Genomic DNA, 25057 nt, shown 5'->3' with positions numbered 1-25057 from the left:
TCCACTTTGAGAGATTCACATGCATATCATTAATGTTAGCTCTCCGTGTACATTTAAATGCCAGATGTGCTGCCCTGTTCTGAGCCAATTGTCATTTTCCTCAGTCCCTTTGTGGCACCTGACCACTTGACTGAACAGTAGGACCTGCCTTGTTGATAGTGTTAAGAAGGCAGAGCAAAGCTTTAGTATGAACAGACTTCTCCCTATCTTAGCTACTGTTGTATCAACATGTTTTCACCATGGTAGTTTACAACTCAGGTTTACTCCAAGCAGTTTAGTCACCTCAACTTGCTCAATTTCCACATTATTCATTACAATATTTAGTTGAGGTTTAGGATTTAGTGAATGATTTGTGCCAAATATCAATGCTCTTAGTTTTTGAAAAATGAAGAACAAACTTATTCCTTGCCACCCATTCTGAAACAAACTGCAGCTCTTTGTTCCAGGCATTTCAGTCACTGTAGTAGCTGATGTGTATAGTGTTGAATCATCCACATACATACATAGAAGCATATAATACCTCTGTCCTCCTGCAAAATAACATGTTGATAGATTACGAAAGAAACATACCAGTTGAATACTTAGCCACTAGATGGCAGTGTCACATAAGAATGAAGCTCAATAGGCCTATTGCAAAATGCACTGGTAAGGCACTAGACTTAATATAAGTGTCAGCTCCGAGATGACTGGAAAATCCACTGGATATATGCAGTGAGTGACTGTCCTCACCTCACCTTGTCACAAAGTATATATAATTAGAAGAGATATAGACTGGCAGAGAGACAGAAAAAGATATACAGAATTCTGTAACAGATTGCATAAACCGGGTGGTTCGACAACCAGGTTAACTCTGAAAAACCTCATCCGGTATTTTTTGTATTGACAGAAAAGCAATATTGTTCAAAGTTGTTCTGCTAAATGTATGTATGTGATGGAAGAGACGGACCAGTGGCCGGAAGGGTGCTAGTACAAGCCCCAGGCTGGGCAATGAAAGTGGCAACTGAACTGTCAATCAAAGGGCTGCTGGTCTCTGGTCCCTGGTGCCATTTACTGACATTGTATCCTTGAACAAGGTTCTTAGCCGCTGTAATCCTCCAGCAGCGCTGTTGTGCTTTTGTTCTGTGTTTGGGTATTATGACAGAAAAATGATACATTTCTGTTGAAATAGGGACAATGAATGATATGTTTTATTTCTATGTACTGGGTACACATGTAATAAATCATTACTTGTTTGTTACATTTTTTTATCATCACATACACTGGATAAGTGCAGTGAAATCAAATCAAACCAAATCACATTTTATTTGTCACATGGCCGAATACAACAGCTGTAGTAGACATTACAGTGAATGCTTATATACAAGCCCTTAAACAACAATGCAGTTTTAAGAAAAATAAGTGTTAAGTAAAAGATATATGTACAAAATTTAAAATAACAAATAATTACACAGCAGCAGTAAAATAACAATAGCGAGGCTATTGTGGGGCGGCAGGTAGCCTAGTGGTTAGAGCGTTGGACTAGTAACCGAAAGGTTGCAAGCTAACGCACTGTTCATAGGCTGTCATTGAAAATAAGAATTTGTTCTGAACTGACTTGCCTAGTTAAATAAAGGTAAAATAAAAAAATATAGAGGGGGTACTGGTACAAAGCCAATGTGAGGGGGCACATTGGTCCCAGGTGTTGAGGATTGGCAACAACACCTCTGCCACACTGACCCTCAACACAGGGGCCCCTCACAGGTGTGTGCTTAGCCCCCTACTATACCTTGTGTTCACTAATGACTCCATCTCCATCAACAAGTTTTCTGACGACACGACGATGGACCGATGGACGATGATCTCAGACGCGATGATACAGCCTACAGGGTGGAGGTCAGAGACTTGGCAGTGTTGTGCCAGGACAACAACCTCTCCTTCAATGTCAGAAAGACCAAGTAGCTGATCGTGGACTACAGGAGAAAGAGGGAAAAGCACCCATCCACATCGACGGGGCTACAGTGGAGCCGGTAGAGAGGTAATTTGCAAATAAATTCATTAAATATCCTACAATGTGATTTTCTGGATTATTTTTTCTCATTTTGTCTGTCATAGTTGAAGTGTACCTATGATGAAAATTACAGGCCTCTCTCATCTTTTTAAGTGGGAGAACATGCACAATTGGTGGCTGACTAAATACTTTTTTGACCCACTGTAGCTCCCCTGAACCTGTAGAAACTAGTACGACCCCATTTGAAAATCCCACCTTTCGAGTGTGGGAAAACAGTTGGACAAGGAAGATGGGCTCCCGTCAGGCTATAGTCTTTACAAAGCCAGGGAAAATGAGTCAACCTAGATTTCTGGCAACGCCGTGGCAGATAGGAACATCGTTGAGACAAGTCCAATGCCAGTGGTCACAGACGTCAGTTCAACGTTGATTTACATTTGGTTGAGTTGTCAACTAACATGAAATCCATAAAAAAAAATCTGTCATTGGATTTAGATTCAAACTTGAGTAAAAAAAAGACATATGACTTTAAGTTGATGACTTTTTGCAAAACCAATTAGTTTTCCACACTTTGATTCAATGTCATCACATACATTTTTTGGGATTGAATTGTCGTGGATCCAGAAGCGTGAGAGGAGCCTGTCAATAAATTATGTTAATTACACAGGACATATTTGGAGGCTGTTACTGTAATAATGAAAGGGAGCATGCTCTGTTATGTGCACTGTGAGGTGCGAATTCTGCTCTCATTGTAGTAGCCTATACCTTTCCAGTTTTAGTTTTCATGGTTTAACTGCAAGTAGCCTAAGGTGTCGATTATTATTTTCTCCAGCAGTGCAATTACTTTGTAGGAGTTGCTTCAAGCCGTGAAATCAGTCACAGGTTGCACTGTTTTGCAGCGTCTCAGAGCGAGGGTCTTTGGTGAGAGCGGTTCACTGTCGCTGTCGGACCAGTTTACCTCATTGTGCGTTGACATTGCGTCGTCAGACACATAGGCGAGACATAATAGAGCTTGAGTGCCTGAATTTAAATCATTCTTGGCCGACTGTACATGCAGATTGCATTTAGTTTAGCATGGTCAAGCAATTGTTATAAAGGTTATAGAGACCAAAGTGCGTGGGAAAAAAATGGAGAGAGAAACGACATCTTTGAAGCAGCAATATTGCTGCACAACTGTTATGAACGTTATCTCGTCTTTATTCTCTGTAGCGTCCCTTGCCTTTTGCATATTATTAAGTGTACAAACATCAGCGATCGCGGACAGGGTCCTGGATTTGGAAACTGGACATGGCGAGCAAATATTTCACAGGGTCCCCAGTTTTTCTGTGGATCAGTTTAATTCATTGATTCAAGAGAGAGTGGATGAGCTCCTGTCACAGGTAAGCAAGCATCTCACGTGCACTTGCTAGCAATATGGTCAGGTTGGGAAATGACTGAACGCTTGTATGCTATGATTATTTATATAACAATATGAGTGTATTACCTAATTGGTTTTAATCTTTAATCTACCCTCTGGTCTTCAAGGTTATGTAATTTAGCCTGATGTTTTTTTTTTAATTTACAGCGCTCCTATGAAAATTTATCGAAGGTACGGATTGCCCGACAAGTCAGCCATACTCCTGATTGCAACTGTCCCCCAGGTAAGAGCACGTTTATTAATACACCTTTACCATCACAATGTGTTATTGAGTTTGTTTAACAATAGTGATAAAGTAGCCAATCATGAGGAAGCTATCCTATTGTAAGAATGCTATCCTGTAGGCCCATCTACCTTGTGTTTAGAACAGTGTCCGCACTAGAATGCTTTCAACTACATTGATCAAAAACATCAGTCACATTGCATAGGAGACATGAGACAATCATGGTGGTTTACATAGCCTTTACATTTATTAACCTGCATGGGGCAATGATGTATAAATACTGAGCAGTCTATTTTCAAACCATTTAATTCCTGGAGCAAATACCAGAAAATATAGTTAGCCTAATATGAAGCTCCCAAATTTGTTATTTTATGATAGGCTACAATTGCTTTTTTCTATGCATTTCAATTATGGGATTGTTCCCAGAGGAGAGACTGGTCACTTAAGAGCATGATGTGACCCTATTCTTGTCTTTCCTGGTGTGTTGATAGTTGAGGGGAGTATGAAGGATGCAGACAGCTGAATCACTGCTACAGCAAACAGAAAGAGCAGTGTTTAACAGCTATACATGGAGGCGCTGAGAAGTTGTGTGAAGAGTGGGGCAGTGTCTCAAAGCCTGCTCAGTACTTTTGCATATTTTACCCTCTGATAGGTTACATAGCCTACAGTCATGCACATGTGCTGATATTAGTCACACACAGAGCAAGGATGCAGACAACAGTAGACTAATTGTGTTCTTGTAGACCATAACTATTAGTTAGCCATAAAAAGCTCATAAGTGATTTGATATTTTTGTGTAACATCAATACAGTCTAAGGGCAGGCATATAATTGTAAAATAAATAAAAAACCCACATGTTCCTCAAAATAACCTACCCTACTGTCTGGTATACCACACTGTCTGTTATAAGGATTCATTTTTTCAAGGTATTTATTACACTGTATTACCTTGATAATCCAGTGAAATAACCAGTTTTTAACAGCAGATGGAAACACTTGTTCTTGGAATACTGATCAAGAGCACAATAATAAGGGATTGTATGTGGTTATGTGCTTTTTAGGAGATTATGTTGGGGTGTTTTTGCTACACTGTCCTCTTGCTTTTATAGAATCAATAGAGGCACACTGCACACTGAATGACATACATGTCTAGTATAAAACAGGTATTTGTCACACTCGTAATTTGTCTATGCAATTATTTTTTTCTTGAACATTGCTCAATAAATTAATAACATTGTAGTAGACATTGAACAATGTTGTATTAGGCAATTGTTTGCTGTGCCGTTAGAGTGAATGAGGAACATGAATGATGGATGGCTCTGCAACAAGCGTCACGTTATTATTAAGTGCACTTTTGTCCATCAGTCATATCTTACACATGTTCATGATCAAGAAACTCAACCAGGAGGATATATTAGATGAGGTAGTCTGACTATTCATTGTTGAGCTTTGCTCCTAGAGACCCACATGATGTACATGCTTTTGTTCCAACTATGTACTCATACACCTATTCAATTAATGAAGAGTTCGATGATTAGTTGAATTGGAAGTATTTCAGTGTAAAGAACATCACACTGCTGGCTAGTGATTACCACTTCCTCCACTTCCGCCACGCAAACACACGTGACCACCTTACCCAGTCGCACAATCGAAAAGCTAGCTACTTGGCAGGGGAAGTGTGGACACATCCCCATGTGCTACACTAGGCTAGAACAAAAGCTTGTACACAAGGATTTCACCGTCATTATCATATGAAGACATCATTGGAAATATTTCAAGGGTTGTAAGAGTATGGTATGGTGCAGTGTTGTACATTCTATAGCAAGTCCAGCTTTCACCATACTATTGCCAATGCTGGCTTGGAAAGCCTCGTTTTTAAACCAAGTGCCTCCTTTCTCTATCTGAATGGATTCACTCAACGTAATCCTTGCTGTGGTCACAGCCTTTGGCTTAGGCACAGAACCGTAATGTCTTTTTCACAGTCTGCCAGAGTTGATGGAGCTGAACCTCAGACAAAGGGATGAGCAATAGCTTCAGGATATTCTCCAGGTTGGCACTTCCCGTTGCAAAACATTTCAGGTTTAGCACACAAAGTAATCTGTGTTTAAAGTGGAACTGATAGTGTTTTAACTACTTTCCAGATATGAAACAATAAGCAATCATAATTTCAGTAAAAAAAATATGAAATTCCTAGTTTATGCTATAAAACCAACTTTATAAGAGGTTTTAAAAATGGGTTCCATATTTGACTCAACGAATCCATTGTATACACTAAGGCATTGTTGGCAGAATAGATGGATGCAGTGCAATGCATGATTAATATAATTCACCAATACATTTCTGGTTAGTCAAAAAAGTATTGCTATCAGGTTGTAAATCACAGCTGGCTTGGTACATCATTTGCTGCTTCCATTCGGGATGGGTTTCAGTTTCAGTGGCTCAATATTCTGGACAAAAATGGACGAAGGCTGGGAATATCAATACAATCAAACTAGCAAGGGAAATTATCAAAAGTCATTCATAACGTGGCTAATAGGCTAGCGTATCTATTTAAATAGCAAGCTAAAAACACGGAGCCTAACGTTAGCTAGATAGTTAGCTAGCTGCTAGGAGGATGTAATTTCATGCCATTGGAGCAGTGGGTGAGTGACTGACTTTTCCCCCTCATATCGTTTTTTGGTGGCTATACACAGCTAGAGATGTAGCTGTCATTTGGTTGGCTAGCAAGAACTTGAATGATTGTAATTGTTAGCATATCTTTTGCATTTGCAAATTTAGAACAACTGATGAATTTACGAATGCGCAACACCCTCTGAATATGACTGGGGTCAGTAAACTTAGACAAAAAAATGTAATAATTAGTCAAGAACGCTCTAGATAACATTTGAACAGCCTAACCAGCTCTGCTACGGCGAGTAAAATGATCAGAGTGAGGTGTTCTCTCATTTGTGTCTGGAAGTAGCTAGCTAGCAAGCTAACCAACTTTAACCAGTTAGCTTTGGTGCTTCGTTGGGACAAATATGCATTGGCAGGCAAGCTGCAGAAGGATGAGGAGGCTACAATTCCTCATTGTTTATCAGTGGAATGTTGATGGCAAATGGATTGTTTGTATAAATACCTACTGTTGATTGGCTATAGCAATCGGTCTGTGTAGATGTTTTTATTCAGTTTTATTTTCTGCTGTGTCTACTAATTGTCCAAACACATGGCCGCTTTCCCACTCTATATTGCTATACAATTACGTATACTAAGAATTTATGAAAATGTGAAAATGACTATATCTAAGTGGTCGCTTGTCAGATTTTAATTTTTAATTGTTGTTCTTCCTGGGAGTGAAAATGAACCGATTTTAATAAGATTTCATGTTGCTAAAATGCTGTCAGTTCCACTGTAAATGCAACAAAGAGATTGCTACCAATAGTGCGCTGCAATAAAAGACACAGTTACACTCACCAGATGATGATCATTTGAAACCTCTTGTTGAAAGTCATTCTTGAAAGGGGAGAAACTAACAAATGAGCAACAACATTGTCTTTGATAACACCTGCTGCAGCCACTGCAAACTAGCCGTCAACAAAATCTAGCTAGCTAGACAATGGGGAAACTTCTGCTTGCTATTCAAGAAGGCAAAAGTTTACATACGTTTTTGTAAAAAACGTTCCCACCCATTAAGTCAAATTGTGAATGGTTAATTCCACTGTCACTCCAAAATTTTGCCCTAATACCGTTGAATGGCAGATGCATTTATCTAGCTAGCTAGATTTACCTCCCCAGAGACCAGCAAATAAATGTTTTTTTCTTCAGTGTTAACCGGGGCGGCAGGGTAGCCTAGTGGGTAGCCTAGTGGTTAGAGTGTTGGACTAGAGTGTTGGACTAGGAACCCACTGTTAAAATAAAAAATTACAACAAATTCTAAAGAAATTAAATCAGAACATCATTGATAATAATATTATTATCATCATTAGCCCTTCTCTGAAGGCATAGAAGGCCCATTTTTCCCCACTGTGTTTGGGTTAGTAATAATTTGTAGTGCCCTATTTTCCCTCAGCACACTATTTTGAATGTCTAAAGAATCCATGTGTTGTTCTGAAATATGAACACAGAAATACTGGACATTTTGAACTCTGGACATATTGGACATTTTGGTGATTTGGCAAAATTACTACAATCATGGTCTTGGACTCGCATTTTCCTGGTTTTGATCTTGATTCGGTCTCGATTTGCTTGGGTCTTGCATTGTATATTCACACCCCACCTCTCTCAATCCCCCTCGACACCCCCTTTAAGTTACGCTTCAGAAACCTTGGCAGCCAAACGCATGCCAAAGGCCGTAGGGAAAAGAACAACAGCATATAATATGAATGTGTGGTGTATGACTGTTTTTTCAGTCTTGCTTGTCAATGAAAGGGGTCAACGAAAGGGCATAATGCTGCTTTAGCGCAACTCTGGAATTGATCATTACAGATATTTGTTATCACTCTAGTGTTTCACTCATCTGTTATTGCACAGTAAAGCCTGATGTATTTTGCAGTGGCAGTAGCAACACACAAGGCTACACAGACACATGCCCAACATGTCAAACAGCCAGAGGAATCGCTCCCTCTCAACTCTCTGTGATGGGATTGGGTTACAAGCTAGTGCTTTTCCCTCCAGACTCTCACAACCAGATGGCCTGATCGTTTGCGTTTTACCAATCTTCTTAGACATCAGCAGCAACTACTAAAACAGGTCATTAATAAGTGGCAGGTCAGATTGAGCCATCTGTGTGGTTTGGCACTGGGAGGTGCGTGCATGCATGCATGCATGCATTGGCTGAGTAATTACTGAGTGCAAGGTAAAGCTAAGCAGACTCCCAGCTAGCCACAGAGACAGCTGCTTCTCATTAGCAGTAGGGCCTGGAGACATGTGCTGGAGTCTGGGACCACAGTGGGGGAGCCATCCTGGACTGCAGTGTATAGTGGTGCCCTCTTTTTATACTGTGGTCTGTCCGTGTGTGGATGTGCATGCGCAATTGCGAAATGGAGGGACAGACACAATGAGAGATAAAATAAACATTAAGAGCATTCCCTCAGGTTAGAGATGAAGAAAAGGCTGATAGCATGACTTATGAGCAATGTCACAATGCCAGGCTGCACTGAAAATGTGCACTGTGCACTGTACAACTGTTCCCTGTAAATGTACAGGATTATACTGTAAACTGTATGTTTTACAGTGAAGTTCTCCCTGAAATTAAAACAATACATTTGTACATATAACACATTTAAATCTAATTAGTAACAACATTAACCACAGCATTAACCACAAATTAGTAACCAAATTAACCACAGCATTGACAATAGAAGTAACAACAGTTAACACATACAGTGCTTTCCGAAAGTATTTCACACCCCTTAACCTTTTCCACATTTTGTGTTACAAAGTGGGATTACAATTGATTTAATTGTCATTTTTTTGTCAACGATCTATACAAAATGCTCTGTAACGTAAAAAAAAAAAAAAAACACTAACATGTCTTGATTGGATACAATTGAAGTCGGAAGTTTACATACACCTTAGCCAAATACATTTAAACTCAGTTTTTCACAATTCCTGACATTTAATCAGAGTAAAAATTCCCTGTCTTACGTCACTTTATTTTAAGAATGTGAGATGTCAGAATAATAGTAGAGAGAATGATTTTATTTTTTATTTTATTTCTTTCATCACATTCCCAGTGGGTCAGAAGTTTACATACACTCAATTAGTACTTGGTAGCATTGCCTTTAAATGGTTTAACATGGGTCAAACGTTTTGGGTAGCCTTCAACAAGCTTCCCACAATAAGCCCATTCCTCCTGACAGAGCTGATGTAACTGAGTCAGGTTTGTAGGACTCCTTGCTTGCACACACTTTTTCAGTTCTGCCCACAAATTTACTATGGGATTGTGTTCAGGGCTTTTGTGATGGCCACACCAATACCTTGACTTGGTTGTCCTTAAGCTATTTTGCCACAACTTTGGAAGTTTGCTTGGGGTCATTGTCCATTTGGAAGACCCATTTGCAACCAAGCAAACCCTAGTCTGGCTTTTTTATGGTGGTTTTGGAGCAGTGGCTTCTTCCTGGCTGAGCGACCTTTTGGGTTATGTCGATATAGGACTCGTTTTACTGTGGATATAGATACTTTTGTACCTGTTTCCTCCAGCATCTTCAGAAGGTCCTTTGATGTTGTTCTGGGATTGATTTGCACTTTTTGTACCAAAGTACGTCCATCTCTAGGAGACTACCTTCAGGTGTTTGGAAATTTCTCCCAAGGATGAACCAGACTTATGGAGGTCTACATTTGCTTTTCTGAGGTCTTGGCTGATTTCTTTTGATTTTCCTATGATGTCAAGCAAAGAGGCACTGAGTTTGAAGTTAGGCCTTGAAATACATCCACAGGTACACCTCAAATTGATTCAAATTGTAACAACGTTCTTCTGTTGAAGGAGGTACTGACCAAAATGCAGCGTGGTGGTTACTCATGTTTATTAATGAAAATACGACTAGACATGAAATAACTGAATGTACAAAACAACAGACGGAACGTGAAAAACTATGCAGCCTATCTGGTGAACATAAACACAGAGACAGGAACAATCACCCACGAAACACTCAAAGAATATGGCTGCCTAAATATGGTTCCCAATCAGGGACAATGAAAATCACCTGATTCTGATTGAGAACCGCCTCAGGCAGCCATAGACTATGCTAGACACCCCACTGACCCACTGGCATTGTGATACAGTGAATTCCAAGTGAAATAATCTGTCTGTAAACAATTGTTGGAAAAAATTATTGTGTCATGCACAAAGTAGATGTCCTTACTGACTTGCTTAAACCATAGTTTGTTATTAACAAGTAATTTGTGGAGTGGTTGAAAAACGAGTTTTAATGACTCCAACCTAAGTGTATGTACACTTCTGACTTCAACTGTAAGTATTCAACCTTTTTTTTGTGATAAACATTTTTTATTATTTCACAATTTACAACGCACAAGGCAGGATCACATTACAAATTCTACCCGACCTGGTTGACACTAACATACAGTCAGGAGTCAATTATTTGAGTGCACAATGACATTTACAGAAAGGAAGTAGAGTTTACAATACAAAATATTCTGTATTATTCTCAGAAAATAAATTGCCATCCCCATTCCCATAACATGTAGTTCCGTTGCTTGCTCAAGAGTTGTTGATTTCTGATAGAGTTTTGCATAATATATCCCATGCATCAACTGTATTTGCCGAGCTTTGTTTATCACTGCCACTGATAAATAGGTGGCAACATTACTTTTCACAGAACACGTTCTTACCAAGCTGAGCGCTCTGTATGTTGATCCCCATAATGTTTACCCTACCCCAGGACTGCTTTACTGATGGCTAAATATTTTGACCAGCTAACATTTGCAGCCTAACCCAAATACATATCCAGTCAGCTAACCTAACTAGCCCGCCTACTCAGCTTGCTAGCCACGTGCCAGCCAGCTGCTTATTAACCAGAATGCAAACCGCCAAGTTAACAAATCCAGCATGCCCCTTGTACCAAACTAACTACATTATGTCGCTGAATAACAAATAAACATGGATGTTGTTAGCTTAGCATTAGTTCTGTCAATCTTACTAGTTAAGATGGGCCTTCATGCGAAGGGGTATTCAAGGAAGGAGGGGGGTCGTAGTTGTCTGTTTCTTCTGTCTGCAGTGGGGAGAATCTGGAGGAACGGGGGGCAATGACTGGGCACCTTCTCAGCTGTAAGGCATGCCTTTGCTTCCTCCACAGTATGGAGTTCTTGGAGTGTTCCATTTTTCCTGATCTTCAGGATGGCTGGGTGGAACGGGCGACTTCCTCTTGCTGTCATCTGTTGTTTGACATGGTCGAAGGATTTTCTCTTCAGTTTGGTTTCATTGCTGTAGTCTGGGTAGAATGCCAGATTGGATCTCTCGTGTCTCGGTGGGTTCTCAAGGGCTCTGGTCCCCACAGAATATCCACTCGGTCCTCATATCTTATCAGGCAGAATATGAGGGCGCGGGGATGGCCACGGTTATTATTGCCACTGTAGATCCGGTGTGCCTGTTGAATTTCTATCTTCCTCCATTGTAGCGATGGTATCCATTTTGGTAGATTCTCCTGAAGAAAACCTTTTGCGTCAGAACCCTCTGCGGCTTTTTCCAGACGTATGTTCAGTCTCCTCTCTCTGTCTTCAAGCGATGTCATTTTCTCCTGCAGTTGCTTCACTGCATCTCGGCAGGTGGCTATGTCGTCTGTATCAGCCCTGGCGCTAACTTGCATCTCATCAAAGCACATCACAGTTTTCATCTATGATTTTGCCTGTGCTTAGCTCTATTCCGTTTCCTTTTTATAAAAAAACCTCCCCAGTCCTTAATGATTATAAGCATAGCCATGACATGATTCAGCGACCACTATGCTTGGAAATATGGAGAGTGGTACTCAGTAATGTGTTCTTTTAGATTTGCCCCAAACATAACACTTTGTATTCAGGACAAAAAGTGAATAACTTTGCCACCTTTTTTGCATTATTACTTTAGTGCCTTGTTGCAAACAGGATGCATGTTTTGGAATATTCTGAACAGGTTTCCTTCTTTTCACTCTCAAACAGGTTAGTATTGTGGAGTAACTACAATGTTGTTGATCCATCCTCAGTTTCATCCTATCACAAACATGTTAAGCAACTTATTTAGGCTTTCCATAACAAAGGTGTTGAATACTTGTTGACTCAAGACATTTCAGCTTTTAATTTTTATTAATTTGTAAACATTTATAAACATGATGGTCCCGCTTTAAATTATGTTCAGCTTGTAAAGGCTTCATAAAGCCTTCATAAGCACTACATAAATGTGTTACAAAGAATCTATAACTGTATGTCATGCTTTATAAAGGGTTCATAAATGTGACATAACTGTGCGACATAATCACCAATGTCAAACGTGAGATAACCTACTATGTCGAATATGATTTAAACATGTGCTGTAAATTGATGTCATATTAGTCACATTACCTGATCTCGTTCCCAGACACATCCGCCCAAATGCACAGAAGGTCTGATGGACCAACACATCAAAATGGTCTTTCATTAGTTAGGATTAGGTTTAAAATCAAATTTGAAGAAGATACATTTTAGAATTGGGCAGGATTGAGCAATAGTTTTTGCTTTATGACTGTGAAGTAGTGAAGATGACAAATACTTCACTCAGTAAGGTCACTCCTATTGAATTCTATGGTCACTCACTCTCAGGCTTATATGTGCTGTATGTGCAATAGCCTGGAGATGATTTTACACCAAGAAACACTTACCTTGATTAAAGCCCCAAACCTAAAGAAATTGAAAGTGTCTTTCTTCTGGAACCAAGTTACATGTTTCGCAGAACACAAACACGCACACAGCAAAAGGGAGTCATACCGTGCGGTGCTGGACCAAGTCAGGTCTTTAACACATTAACCCACTCCCCCAATAAAAGATCAGACACAAAATGTTGGCACCATTATAACCGGTTATAATCAAGGCCAGGTCTCCAGCATGGAAACAAAAGAAGAATACCTGGTGCCGTAGTCTCAGGTTTGACTACTACAAATCCTCTTGGTTCTGACACACACACACACACACACGCACACGCACACGCACACACACATACACACAAACGCAAGCTTTGCAGGTCCATCAGCCCATTTAAATACCTCACACCCTACAGTAACCTGTGGATCATGAGAGAATTTTCATAAATTAACAAAATGTTGATAACCTATTTAATGACACTTTATGTGGTGTTCTGTAATACTTCGTTTGAGGTTATTCATAACACATCCATAAAGACTATGTCGCATGACGCTGTATTTATTTTAAAGTCAGACACCTTTGGTCATTCGTAACACATACATAAAGGCTTACTGATGTAAACACATAGGGAATTATCACGAACATCTAAATCAAATAAACATTAAAGACATGTTTAAACCATACATTTCCTGAAGTTTCAAAAGTCCAGAAATGCAATTACATTGAACAGTACACAGGGCTGTGAATAGTTTAGCTTGTCCCTGAGCTGGTGGACGAATGGTTCATGCCTCTCTCCCTGCTGGAGATACTGTAAGTTAACCATGTTGGTTACCTTAAAAGTAACAACAAAGAAAGTTAGCTGTTAGGAAATGCCTTTATCACACCTTCTGGATAAGGACATTTCTGTGCTACGGCAGAAACTCTAAATGGGAATATTGGAAACTCGATTCAATTCGTATTATTATATTCCTCTTTCATTTACAAATCTCATGACGTGACTGAGACGTGGCTGTATCTAGGGGGATTTGTATTTAACTGAGCCTGCTAGCTACATTTCGGCTAGCTTGCAATTTGCTGTGAAGTTACCGAAATGATTTATAATAACAATTGAGGTAGCTACAGTATGTAATCTAACGCAACACTTAACTACTATCCATTCCATTGGTGGCCGAATAACATTACATGTGCGCTTACTGCACTACAGAAAATCCGCTAAACAAACAAAATTGCAGGGCATGCTCACTGATTAAAGGGCAACTACACAAAAAAATCTAATTTTCTTAGATTTTTCCCAGACCTCAAATGTCATCCCCTGATGTGGTTTAAGCATTATTGTGAATACAGAAAATCACTGTCACGCCTTGATCTTATTTATGTTTTCGTTAATTAGTTGGTCAGGCCAGGGTGTGACATGGGTTTATGTTGTTGTATTTCATGGTGGGGTTTTCTAGTTATTGGGATTGCGGCTGAGTAGGGGTGTTGCATAGGTTTGGCTGCCTGAGGCGGTTCTCAATCAGAGTCAGGTGATTCTCGTTGTCTCTGATTGGGAACCCTATTTAGGTAGCCTGGGTTTCACTTTGTATTTCGTGGGTGATTGTTCCTGTCTCTGTGTAGTTTCACCAGATAGGCTGTAATTAGGTTTCACGTTCCGTTTTGTTGTTTTTGTATTTGTCTCAGTATTTTTATGTAATCGTCATTTTGTTTCATTAAAAAACATGAGTAACCAACACGCTGCATTTCGGTCCGATTTTCTTGCGACAAACGAAGAACGACGTTACAGAATCACCCACCACACACGGACCGAGCAGCGTGTTAACAGGCAGGAGCCACACGAGAGGCAACAGAAGCAGCTTCAGTGGGAGAGGCTACACCACTTGGAGAATTGGACATGGGAGGAAGAACTGGACGGAAAAGGACCTTGGGCTCAGCCTGGTGAATATCGCCGCCCCAAGGAGGAACTAGAGGCGGCTAAAGCGGAGAGGCGCTGGTATGAGGAGGCAGCACGGCGACGTGGATGGGGGGCTATCAGGGAGTATGGCTACGCCAGGTAGGAGACCTGCGCAAACTCCCTATGCTTACCGGGGGGCTAGAGAGACCGGGCAGGCACCGTGTTATGCAGTGGTGCGCACGGTGTCCCCAGTGTGGGTGCATAGCCCGGTGCGGTATATTTCAGCTCCGCGTATCGGCCGGGCTAGATTGAGCGTCGAGCCAAATGCCATGAAGCCGGCTCTACGCATCTGGTCCCCAGTCCGTCTCCTTGGGCCGGATTACATGGCACCAGCCTTGCACTCGGTGTCTCCGGTTCGCCTACATAGCCCAGTGCGGGCTATTCCATCTCGCAGCACTGGCAGGGCGACCGAGAGTATTCAACCGGGTAAGGTTGGGCAGGCTCGGTGCTCAAGAGCTCCAGTGCGCCTGCACGGTCCAGTCTATCCAGTACCACCTCCACACCCCAGCCCTCCGGTAGCAGCTCCCCGCACCAGGCTTCCTGTGCGTGTCCTCGGCCCAATACCACCAGTGCCAGCACCACACATCAGGTCTACAGTGCGCCTCGCCTCTCCTGCGCTGTCGGAGCCTTTCTTCTCTCCTCCGCAGTCGGAGTCTCCCGCCTGTTCAGCGCTATCAGAGCCTTTCTCCTCTCCAGCGCTGCCGGAGCCTCCTGCCTGTTTGGAGCAGCCTGAGCTGCCAGTCTGCATGGAGCAGCTAGAGCTGCTAGACTGCATGGAGCAGCTAGAGCTGCCAGTCTGCATGGCGCTGCCAGTCTGCATGGAGCTGCCAGTCTGCATGAAGCTGCCAGTCTGCATGGAGCTGCCAGTCTGCATTGAGCAGCCAGAGCTGCCAGTCTGCATGGAGCAGCTAGAGCTGCCAGTCTGCATGGAGCTGCCAGTCTGCAAGAAGCTGCCAGTCTGCAAGGAGCTGCCAGTCTGCAAGGACTTGCCAGTCTGCATGGAGTTGCCAGTCTGCATGGAGCTGCCAGTCTGCCAGATTCTTCCAGATCTGCCAGTCTGCCAGACTCTTCCAGATCTGCCAGTCAGCCAGACTCTTCCAGATCTGCCAGTCAGCCAGACTCTTCCAGATCTGCCAGTCAGCCAGACTCTTCCAGATCTGCCAGTCAGCAAGACTTTTCCAGATCTGCCAGTCAGCCAGACTCTTCCCGATCTGCCAGTCAACCAGACACTTCCAGTTCTGCCAGTCAGCCAGACTCTTCCAGATCTGCCAGTCAGCCAGACTGTTCCAGATCTGCCAGTCAGCCAGACTCTTCCAGATCTGCCAGTCAGCCAGACTCTTCCAGATTTGCCAGTCAACCAGACTCTTCCAGATCTGCCAGTCAACCAGACTCTTCCAGATCTGCTAGTCAACCAGACTCTTCCAAATCTGCTAGTCAACCAGACTCTTCCAGATCCGCTAGTCAACCAGACTCTTCCAGATCCGCCAGTCAGCCAGGATCTGCCGGATTCAACTGCCTGGCTGTGCTTCATCTCAGTACTGGGTTTCCTCTCATTACTGGGCTTTCTCTGGTGCTGGGCTGCCCCTCAGTCCCGAGCTGCTCCTCAGTCCCGAGCTGCCCCTCAGTCCCGAGCTGCCCCTCAGTCCCGGCTGCCCCTCAGTCCCGAGCTGCCCCTCAGTCCCGAGCTTCACCTCAGTCCCGAGCTACTCAGTCCCGGAGCTGCCCCTCAGTCACGAGCTGCTCCTCAGTTCAGTGGGGTTCTGGGTGAGGACTATTCGGCCATGGTCGGCGGCGAGGGTGGATCATCCCAGGACGCGAAGGGGAGGAACTATGACATTTATGGAGTGGGGTCCACGTCCCGAGCCGGAACCGCCACCATGGACAGACGCCCACCCGGACCCTCCCTATGGTTTTGAGTCGCATCCGGGAGTCCGCACCTTAGGGGGGGGGGGGTTCTGTCACGCCTTGGTCTTAGTATTTTGTGTTTTCGTTAATTAGTTGGTCAGGCCAGGGTGTGACATGGGTTTATGTTGTTGTATTTCATAGTGGGGTTTTCTAGTTATTGGGATTGCGGCTGAGTAGGGGTGTTGCATAGGTTTGGCTGCCTGAGGCGGTTCTCAATCAGAGTCAGGTGATTCTCGTTGTCTCTGATTGGGAACCGCATTTAGGTAGCCTGGGTTTCACTTTGTATTTCGTGGGTGATTGTTCCTGTCTCTGTGTAGTTTCACCAGATAGGCTGTAATTAGGTTTCACGTTCCGTTTTGTTGTTTTTGTATTTGTCTCAGTATTTTTATGTAATCGTCATTTTGTTTCATTAAAAAACATGAGTAACCTGTAACGGCGTTCTTTTGTTGTTGAAGGAGAGTCGGACCGAAATGCAGCGTGTAAGTTACTCATGTTTATTATGTGAAGACAAAACGAACGAACTATACACGAATAACTATAAATACAAAAACAACAAACAGAACGAAACCTAATACAGCCTGACTGGTGCAACCTACACAGAGACAGGAACAATCACCCACGAAATGCAAAGCGAAAAACAGGCTACCTAAATACGGTTCCCAATCAGCGACAACGAGAAGCACCTGACTCTGATTGAGAACCGCCTCAGGCAGCCAACCTAATTAACACACACACACACACCCCTAATCAACTACAATCCCAAACACTACAAACCCCAATACGGAAATACAATACATAATAACCCCATGTCACACCCTGGTCTGACTAACTAATAAACTAAAACACAAAATACTAAGACCAAGGCGTGACAGAACCCCCCCCTAAGGTGCGGACTCCCGAACGCACCTCAAAACCATAGGGAGGGTCCGGGTGGGCGTCTGTCCATGGTGGCGGTTCCGGCTCCGGACGTGGACCCCACTTCATACATGTCATTGTTCCTCCCCTTCGCGTCCATGGATAATCCACCCTAACCGCCGACCATGGCCGAATAGTCCTCACCCAGAACCCTACATAACAGAGGAGCAGCTCGTGACTGAGGGGCAACTCGGGACTGAGGCAGCTCGGGACTGAGGGGCAGCTCGGGACTGAGGGGCAGCTCGAGACTGAGGGGCAGCTCGGGACTGAGGGACAGCTCGGGACAGAGGGGCAGCTCGGGACAGAGGGGCAGCTCGGGACTGAGGGGCAGCTCAGCACTGAGAGGTAGCCCAGCACTGAGAGGCAGCCCAGTACTGAGAAAAAGCCCAGTACTGAGATGAAGCCCAGCCAGGAAGTTGAATCCGGCAGATCCTGGCTGACTGGCGGATCCTGGCTGACTGGCAGATCCTGGCCGACTGGCAGATCCTGGCTGACTGGCGGATCCTGGCCGACTGGCGGATCCTGGCTGACTAGCTGACTGGCGGATCCTGGCTGAGCAGAGCAGATCTGGCAGATCCTGGCTGACTGGCGGATCCTGGCTGACTGGCAGATCTGGCAGATCCTGGCTGACTGGAGGATCCTGGCTGACTAGCAGATCTGGCAGATCCTGGCTGACTGGCGGATCCTGGCTGACTGGCGGATCCTGGCTGACTAGCAGATCTGGAAGAGTCTGGTTGACTGGCAGATCTGGAAGGGTCTGGTTGACTGGCAGATCTGGAAGAGTCTGGTTGACTGGCAGATCTGGAAGAGTCTGGCTGACTGGCAGATCTGGAAGAGTCTGGCTGACTGGCAGATCTGGAAGAGTCTGGTTGACTGGCAGATCTGGAAGAGTCTGGTCGACTGGCAGATCTGGAAGAGTCTGGTTGACTGGCAGATCTGGAAGAGTCTGGTTGACTGGCAGATCTGGAAGAGTCTGGTCGACTGGCAGATCTGGAAGAGTCTGGCTGACTGGAAGATTCTGGCTGACTGGAAGAGTCTGGCTGACTGGCAGATCTGGAAGAGTCTGGCTGACTGGCAGATCTGGCTGCTCCATGCAGACTAGCTGCTCCATGCAGACTAGTAGCTCAGGCTGCTCTATGCAAACTGACAGCTCTGGCTGCTCCATGCAGACTAACAGCTTAGGCTGCTCTATACAGACAGGAGGCTCCGGCAGCGCTGTAGAGGAGGAAGGCTCTAGAACCGCTGAACAGACGGGAGACTCCGACAGCGCAGGAGAGGGAGAAAGCGCTGGCTGCGCTGAACAGACAGGAGACTCCAGCAGCGCTGTAGAGGAGGAAGGCTCTAGAACCGCTGAACAGACGGGAGACTCCGACAGCGTAGGAGAGGGAGACAGCGCTGGCTGCGCTGAACAGGCGAGGCGCACTGAAGGCCTGATGCGTGGTGCTGGCACTGGTGGTATTTGGCCGAGGACAAAATCCAGAAACCTAGTGCGGAGAGCTGCTACTGGAGGGCTGGGGTGTGGAGGTGGTACTGGATAAAGGCCAGGCACAGGAAGCCTGGTGCGGGGAGCTACTACCGGAGGACTGGTGTGTGAAGGTGGCACAGGATGGACTGGACCGTGAAGGTGTACTGGAGAGCCTGAATGCAGGACTGGCACAGGACGTGCAAGGCTAGGTAGGTACTCAGGAGGCTTAGTGCGTGAGGCTGGCACACTTTCCACCAGCCGACTAACACGCACCTCAGGACTAGTATGGAGTGCTGACCCAGGTGCCATTAAATCCCCGACACGCTCCGTCGGCCGAATATTATATCTAAAGCACCAAACTAGCAACTCCCTCATTAAACTCTCCTCCAATTTCCCCATTAACTCCTTCACAGCCTCTGCTTCGCTCACCTCCAACACTGGTTCTGTCCTCCTCCTTGGCTCTTCACAATAAACAGGGAGAGTTGACTCAGGTCTGTCTCCTGACTCAGCCACTCCCCCTGATAGCCCCCCCCAACATTTTTGGGGCTGCTTTTCGGGCTTCCATCCACGTCGCCGTGCTGCCTCCTCATACTTGCGTCTCTCCGCTTTAGCCGCTTCTAATTCCTCCTTGGGGCGGCGATATTCACCTGGCTGAGCCCAGGGTCCTTTTCAGTCCAGTTCCTCCTCCCATGTCCAGAAATCCTTAAAACGAGGCTCCTCTTTGCGCGGCTCTTCTTTGCGCTGCTCCTGCCAGTTGACACGCTGCTCAGTCCGTGTTTGGTGGGTGATTCTGTAACGGCGTTCTTTTGTTGTTGAAGGAGAGTCGGACCGAAATGCAGCGTGTAAGTTACTCATGTTTATTATGTGAAGACAAAACGAACGAACTATACACGAATAACTATAAATACAAAAACAACAAACAGAACGAAACCTAATACAGCCTGACTGGTGCAACCTACACAGAGACAGGAACAATCACCCACGAAATGCAAAGCGAAAAACAGGCTACCTAAATACGGTTCCCAATCAGCGACAATGAGAAGCACCTGACTCTGATTGAGAACCGCCTCAGGCAGCCAACCTAATTAACACACACACACACACCCCTAATCAACTACAATCCCAAACACTACAAACCCCAATACGGAAATACAATACATAATAACCCCATGTCACACCCTGGTCTGACTAACTAATAAACTAAAACACAAAATACTAAGACCAAGGCGTGACATAACCAACACGCTGCATTTCGGTCCAATTTTCTTGCGACAAACGAAGAACGTCGTTACAATCACATTTTGATGTTTTTTTAAATAAAAAAAGTGTGAACAAACTTGGGGAAATCAGAAAATCTGAAACCTTGAAAAACAAACCAAGAAAACTGAATATAAGCAGATGCTTTTATCCAGAGCGACTTGGTCATGGATGGTACTGGGAATAAACCCAGTACTCTGGCATTGTAATGCTCTACCAAGATGAATGACAGGGCAGCTTTGTGAAGCCTCAATTTAATATTTATTAAGCGGTGCTTATGCCACCCTTTTCTAAGCACAGGTTTAAGTCATTTTGGACATAGTGGGTTATGTCGCATTTGACATAGGCAATTATGTCACACAGTTATGCCACATTTATGAACCATTTGTAAAGCGTTATAGACGATTTGTAAGACATTTGTTGTATTTATGAAGGCTTTGCCATTTCCTGGTTGCTAAAACTCTAATAGTTTGCCTTGTTTCAGGTTATTTAAAAAATAAAATAGCTAGTATAGTGTAGAAAATCATTTGTATTTAAACTACTGTGAAAAATTTTCCATAACCAAAAATAGTGTTGTTTCAGCTGTTTGAAGCTGGTGTACAAAACCGAAAGTAAAAGACTCAAAAACAAAACTATTTTAGTAAATATCTTCTTAAAGTGGCGATGAAGTGGAATAATATTTTCAGCAGCTAGTGGTTAGGTACATTGACTTGTTAATAAGTATCTTCTTTTTCTTCTCCCCAATTGGTAGTAGTCTTGTCTCATCGCTGCAACTCCCGACGGAGTTGTGAAGGTCGAGGGCCATGCGTCCTCTGAAACAAAACCCAATCTCATCGCTGAAACTCCTGTACAGACTCAGGAGAGGTGAAGGTCGAGGGCCATGCGTCCTCCGAAAAACAACCCAATCAACTGCTTCTTGACACAATGCACATCCAACCCGGAAGCCAGCCACACCAATGTGGCGGAGGAAACACTACACACCTGGCGACCTCGTCAGCGGGCACTGTGCCCGGCCTGCCACAGGGGTCTCTAGTATGCGACGAGACAAGTATATGCCGGCCAAGCCCTCCCTAACCCGGACGACGCTGGGCCAATTGTGTGCTGCCCCTTGGGCTTCCCGGTCGCGGCCGGTTGCGACAGAGCCCGGGCTCGAACCCAGAGTCTCTGGTGGCACAGCTAGCACTGTGATGCAGTGCCTTAGACCACCTGGGAGGCCCATTTATAAGTATAAAAGTTTAAAATGACAATACTGTATGTAACATTTTGGGTGAGGTTGATGCCTGAAACTGATAATTTGAGTATAGCTATTATTGTAAGGGTTCGTAATGTTCTCTAATTGCACCATGATTGGCTCAATGTTCTGTCACTCATTGGGACATTACGTCACGAAAATTCAAGCCCCTTGGGTGCTGCCATAGAGTTACATTAGAAGTGCCCATACAAGAAGGCTCAAGGTCATTGGCCATAGATAAAATTACATCAAATCATGTTATATGTACCGTAGCTTTGATTGGACTGATCATGTCAACATCATACTTTCAAAATCTTAGATAGCAGTCATCATCATGAATCAAGTCGACATCATGAATCAAGTCGACAATCTACTAACAATTCCTTGTCATATGAAGAGAAATTATTGATAAAACGTATCGGTGCAAATCTGCCATTGGACAGAAACATTACACAACAAGTTGGAAATCGCAAATTCAACAATGAGTGGTTTGGAAGGAATCAGTGGCTAACTGCAAGCATTGCAGAGCAATCACTAGATGTTCAGTGGAGTGGGTGTGTGGTCCCAAGTCTGTGTTTAAGGGTCTCCTTTCCAAGCTTAAAAGGATAAACATTCAACATTTGCAGCATGACTTCTGTGGCTCTCAAAACAACTCGAACTGGGACATCTGACTTTGTGAGTTCAAGACAACTGGGAAAATACATTCAACTCTGAATTCCAAGTCGGGAACCTGAAGATCAATGACGTCATGATTCAACCTTGTTTTTTTCATAGTTCCAAGTTATCTTGAAAGCACCATAAATCCAGAGAATGCCAGACTTTGATTACAAAGTTTGATGACAAATTTGTCATGAAGGACTGCCATGCCACCTTCCTGTTCAAATGAGCACAGCACAACAACCTGAAACCATGTCTTGTAAGCTGCTGCATAAATTCTGTAATATGCCAGGGAGGTATTTATACTGAAGCTAAGAAAGTAATGCAAAGTGTATGTTGTGTAGTGAGTGAGCTGTTCATAGTCCATGTGCCTCATCCTGACTTGGTGGTGCACATTTAGAGAAATGTCATCATTGAATATTGTAAGAGCTTTCATCGTCTGCTTATATACTTTGCAGATAGCAGGTGTAGCAGTGGTAAGTTGTTGGGACAGCTGTTGGGACTCTGCTGTTGGGACTCTGCTGTTGGGACAGCTTTATGTAGGCCCCAATAGTTTGTGTCCTCCATATGTCACCGTTATACTGCAAAAATGCAACTGCCTGGAGGGCAGGCAGTATCCCCCTGGTGATGCGTTGAGCAGACCACACCACCCTCTAGAGAGCCCTGCGGTCGCGGGCAGTGCAGTTGCCGTACCAGGTGGTGATATAGCCCGACAGGATGTTCTCAATTGTGCATCTGTAAAAGTTTGTGAGGGTCTCAGGGGCCAAGCCAGATTTCTTCAGCCTCCTGAGGTTGAAGAGGCACTATTGTGCCTTCTTCACCACACTAACTGTGTGGGTGAACCATTTCAGATTGTCAGTGATGTATACACCGAGAAACTTGAAGCTTTTCACCTTCTCCACTGTGGTCCCGTTGGTGTGGATAGGGGTGTGCTCCCTCTACTGTCTCCCGAAGTCCACTATCAGCACCTTTGTTTTGTTGATGTTGAGGGAGATGTTATTTTCCTGGCACCACTCCGACAGGGCCCTCACCCTCCACTCTGTAAAGCTGTCTCGTCATTGCTGGTAATCAGGCCTACTACAGTTGTGTCATCTGCAAACTTGATGATAGAGTTCGAGGTGTGTGTGGCCACGCAGTCATGGGTGAACAGGGAGTAAAGAAGGGGGCTGAGCATGCGCCCTTGTGGGCCCCCTGTGTTGAGGATCAGCGTAGTGGAGGTGTTGTTTCCTACCTTCACTACCTGGGGGTTCGTGATTTCAGTTTTGCACGAATGCTGTCATGGTTTGGGTAGGTTTTAATAGTCACAGTGGGAACAACATCCCCTACACACTTCTTTATGAACTCAGTCACCGTGTAGATGTATACATCAATGTTATTCTCAGAGGCTACCTGGAACATATCCCAGTCTGCATGATGAAAACAATCTTGAAGCATGGATTCTGATTGGTCAGACCAGCGTTGAATAGACCTTAGCACGGGTACTTCTTCTTTGAGTTTCTTCCTATAGGAAGGGAGGAGAAAAATGCTGTAGTGATTTGATTTGCTGAAGGGAGTGCAGTGGAGGGCCTTGTAGGCATCCCGGAAGGGGGAGTAGCAGTGGTCGAGTGTTTTACCAGAGAGAGTACTATAGTCAATGATAGATCTTCCGTAGCATTTTCCTCAAATTTGCTTTGATAAAATTCCCAGATACAATAAATGCGGCCTCAGGATATGTGGTTTACAGTTAAAGCATAAAGTCCAGTGTAGTTCCTTGAGGGCCGTCGTGGAATCGGCTTGAGGGGGAATATACATGGCTGTGACTATAACCGAAGTGAATTCTCTTGGGAGGTAATACGGTCGGCATTTGATTGGGAGGTATTCTAGGTCGGGTGAACAAATGGACTTGAGTTTCTGTATTTTATTACTATCACACCATCAGTAGTTAATCATGAAACATACACCACCTCCTTTCTTTTTCCTGGAGAGTTCTTTATTCCTGCCTGCACAAGGTACTGAGAACCCAGCTGGCTGTAAGGAAGGGGACAGTATATCCCGAGAGAGCCATGATTCCATGAAACAGAGTATGTTACATTCCCTGATGTCTCTCTGGAAGGAGATTCCCGCCCTGAGCTCGTCTACTTTATTATCCAGAGACTGAGCTTTAGCGAGTAATATACTCAGAAGCGGTGGATGATGTGCACAACTCCTGAGTCGGACTAGAAGTCCACTCCGAATACCTCTTCTCCTTCGGCGGCATCTTGGAGCAGGCTCTGGGATAAATTAAATTGCCCTCGGGGGTACAAACAGAGGATCCAATTCGGGAAAGTCGTATTCCTGGTTGTAATTCTGGTGAGTTACCGGCTCTCTGATATCCAAAAGTTATTTCAAGTTGTATGTAATAACACAAAAAACATTCTGGGATAATAATGAAAGAAATAACACACAAACAAAATATGTACTGCAAAGTTGCTTAGGAGCTAGAAGCAGAGCTGCCATGTCTGTTGGTGCCATCTTACTCCTGTTCTGTTAAGTTTATCAGGTAATCACCTCGTCTTTACCCATTAACGCTTTAGCCAAATGTTTTGCCCATGACCTTCCCCTCCCCACTCATTGAAACTATTTATTTTTTAAGGATTAATTTATGAACATGTAATCTGTTTGGTTCCAAATATGGTCCTCATTAGCACAATTTTAAGTGTCCCTCCTGCTTTCTTGAATGGAATTTAATTATTTATTTTGCATAATGACCTGTATTCAAACTAAAATGAGCC

General features: G+C 43.9%; 1 long non-coding RNA gene across 1 annotated transcript in view; it reads left to right on the top strand.

Annotated features, from left to right (window-relative positions):
- Positions 1–2773: 2773 nt before the first annotated feature.
- The window catches only part of LOC135509962 (uncharacterized), a 171558-nt gene continuing 149274 nt past the window's right edge, over positions 2774–25057 (top strand). The window contains exons 1-2 of the long non-coding RNA XR_010451030.1: positions 2774–3363; positions 3549–3624. This is a non-coding gene — a long non-coding RNA (uncharacterized LOC135509962). The remainder of the gene's footprint in view (positions 3364–3548; positions 3625–25057) is intronic.

The sequence above is a fragment of the Oncorhynchus masou genome, chromosome 23, assembly GCF_036934945.1.
Source record: "Oncorhynchus masou masou isolate Uvic2021 chromosome 23, UVic_Omas_1.1, whole genome shotgun sequence".
Classification (NCBI taxonomy): Eukaryota; Metazoa; Chordata; class Actinopteri; order Salmoniformes; family Salmonidae; genus Oncorhynchus; species Oncorhynchus masou.
Note: the sequence above shows the minus strand (reverse complement) of the source record. Positions and strands in the feature narration are given on the sequence as shown.